This window comes from Athene cunicularia (genome assembly GCF_003259725.1).
Source record: "Athene cunicularia isolate RWA chromosome 11 unlocalized genomic scaffold, athCun1 chr11_part1, whole genome shotgun sequence".
NCBI classification, from domain to species: domain Eukaryota; kingdom Metazoa; phylum Chordata; class Aves; order Strigiformes; family Strigidae; genus Athene; species Athene cunicularia.
The window spans coordinates 18,002,685-18,006,060 of NW_020799113.1; positions in this window are offsets into that span (position 1 = coordinate 18,002,685).

The window sequence follows — 3,376 nt, forward strand, 5'->3', positions numbered from 1 at the left end:
AGTGCAAGAACTGCCGCTGCCGGAGCTGCCGCAAGAGTGAGTGGGGGGCTCAGCCCGGGGGGGCCCAGCCTTGCCCGCGGGGGGCTGCCCGTGCCCGTGCCCGGTGGGACCCTCCTGGGCACCTCCCTGCGCTGTAGGGGAGCTCCTCCTTCCCCCCCCATGGGGACCTCCCGACCCCAGCCCCATATACACTTCCCCCCTTCCCTTGTAGGACCCCCTATGGACACCCCACCGCTTCCCCATGGGGGTGCCCATGCTCCGTAGGACCCTCATTGGGGATCCTTCCTTTTTCACCTCGAGACCCCACCCTGCTCCCCTTTTGGGGGGTGCCCCCGGCCTTGTAGAGACCCCAACTACTACCCCACTGGGATCACGGCCCTTGCTGATGTGGGTGGGGGGGTCACCGCTCTCCATAGAGTGCCCTTTCCCCATGGGACCCCCATCTTTTCCAACCCACCCCCTAACTCTTTTGTGCCCCCCACAGGCTGCTGCTCCTGCTGCCCTGCGACCTGCAGCAACTGTGCCAAGGGCTGTGTGTGCAAGGAGCCAGCCAGCAGCAAGTGCAGCTGCTGCCACTGAGCCGCTCGCCTCTGCCTGTAAATAGCCGGCACGCTTTGGGGACGGGGGAGTGGGGGGCACAAAAAAGCCTGTTTTTTATGTTTTCTATTTTCTGTACCAGTGGTGAAACTGGATGGAAATAAAGGAGTTTGGCTGGAGGTACGAGTGTTGCTGCTGGACTGGGCTGCAGGCTGAGCCCTGTTGCTGCTTGTGACTCCTGAGGGGGGCTGTTACTTAGGGGTGGTGGGGAGCTCTTTGCAAAGGCCTTCATGGTCTTCCCTGGGTGGGCTTTCTCCCCTGGGGGAGAAATGCAGCATCCCGACTTGGGGGACAGACCTCATCCTGCATATGGGATGGCTCTGGGCATCTCTCAGCTGCTGGTCCCCCCTCTGAGGACAGGGATGACATATCCAGGGGTGTGGGACAGATCGAGGGGAGGGGGGTGGTGTCCAGCCCCCTTCTCCACCTTTCTTTGGCTTCATGGCAGGTGTCTCTGCACCACGGTGGGGCTCCCATGCCCCAGGGGTTTCCTCTGGGTGAAAGCTTGTGGGAACAAGCGTAGGGGGTGGGAGGCTGGTGTGGAGGCTGGCTGAGCTGCTGCTGGAAGGCACCTGGCTGAACCTCGGGGGGGACGTGGCTGTCTCTTGGGCAGGGACAAACCACCCCCCCAAGAACTTGTGCTTTGCAAACCCCAACCAACTGGCAGGGCAGAGCAGAGCCATCCCAAAAGGGACGCTTTCCTTGTAGCTTCCTCATGCTAAATAACCTCCAGCTACAGTGCCTGGCTCCTCCTGCCCCAGGCATGACCTCCAAGAGCGTTTTTCCAGCCTGGTTTTGGGGAGCACCTTGCCTGGAGCTGTGATGACCTCCAGGCCCAGGAGGGCAGACAGCCATAAGTCCTGTGTGGGTGAAATACAGCGCTTTACTGCCCTGCTTGTGGGTGGGTACTGGGAGTGTGGCAGCGGGATGGAGGGATATGATGGGAAGGTGTGTGGGCTGTGTTTTGCTTCCGAAAGTCTCTGCCAAGTGAGAGAGTCACTTTTTTATGCACAGGAGCCCCTGCCTGCCTGTACACGTCCCCTAGGTGTGCCCCACCACGGAGGCAGGTTCCCAGCCCTGTTGCCAGGGCTCACACCCTGCTGCCATCACCCCTTCCCTGCCTCTCTGGGCAGGGGAACAGCTCAGCCCGGCAGGGATGTCCCCTCCAGCCCTTGGTGGCCAGGCACCAGGGATAGGACAAATTCAGAAAGCAACATGCTGAGGCAACCCTGAAATGGAGGTCCTTGGGTACCCATACAGTCCTTCCTGCCAGCCTGGGTGGCAGAACATGGCATGTCTGCAAGGGAGAAGCATGGTAGTACCAGTCCCCAGCACCCAGGGACGCTCCACGTGCCCAAGGGAGCTGCCCGCCTCTTCCCCAAAGGTTTGCTGGGCTTCAGCATGGGGCTTTGCCGCGGGTGCCCAGCCTGCTCAGCACCCAGCCTCGACAGTGAGAAAAGCAACACCCAGCTCAGCACCCATTTGCCTTTTAAATGCGTTGTCTTAGTGCATTAGCGTGTGCCTTTTGCCTAAGCAGCCTCCCAGCACTGCCTGTTGCAACAGGGGCTTAGTGCTAGAGATGGGATTTAAGGGTTTGCTTTGCCCTAAATGCATTTAAAAACCAATAAACCTCATGGGAAGATGCTTTGCTGGAAAACAAGACTGCCAGGGGGCTGACACAGCCCCAGTGCTGCAGCCCAGTGCAGCAGGGCTGCCACCCCAACCAGTGCAGCAGAGAAGCTGTGGGCTGAGCCCCTCCGGGGCCGCGTGCCTGCATCCTGCACCAGAAACAGAGCCGGGGTGCAGACGGGGTTTCCCCTCTCCGGAAGCACCGCAGGCATCAACCGCTCCCCGTCCCCAGCGGCGTGCCAGGGTGGTACATGGGCATGTGCCTCCACACCCTGCTGCTGCCAGCTTCCCCTGCCTGCTCGGGGCTCTGCCTACACGCCTGTTTGGCAGCAGCAGTTGCCTGAGAGCCATGGACCCCCCAGCCTCAATGCCCTTTCCAGCCTCTCCAGGTGTGAGGAAAGCCACAAGACCAGCAGGATGGGTACAGGCACCCATAGGAGTTGCTGGCCTGAGATGTGCCTGGTGACCAGCTCTGCCCATAGCTGCTCTCAGTGGGGTGGCCAGGAGCTTTCTGGTCATGTCAGGAGTATTTTCTATGGAAAAAAAAACCTTTTTGATGAAGAGGGAGCTGCTCTCAGCCTGCACACAGCGGTGTGTAGTGGGAGGGTGATGGGAAGGCTTGATGCAAGTGGCTGGTGTGCTTTATCCAGCCCCCGAGGAAGAGCGCAGCTCGGCTTGCAGAGGTGGCTGCACGTCTCCCCTGGGCACCCATGGAGCGGTGTCCTGGGCACACGCCAGCCGGGCAGCCCTGCAGCAGAGTGCAGCACCCCGGGGGACTGTGTCAGCACTGCTTCTGGCTCTGCACGAGCCCTGCGAGGCTGATCTGTGCCCAGGGCCCGGGTGGTGCTGGCACAGGCCCTGCGCAGAGGGGACACACCGTGCGCAGAGGGGAAGCACCCGCTGTGCAGGCAGGATGTGCACCCTGCACACCCTGCGCAGAGGGGTGTCCCCAGTGTGCAGAGGGGTGCAGCACCCTGCGCATACGTGACAGGCACCCGTGCTGAGGGGACAAATGCCGTGTGCAGAGAGTAAATACACCTGTGCTGAGGGGACACACACCCTGTGCTGAGGGGACATGTGCTGTGCGCAGAGGGTAACTACCCCTCTGCAGAGGGGACACACAGACACCCCAAGCTCTGGAGACAAACAC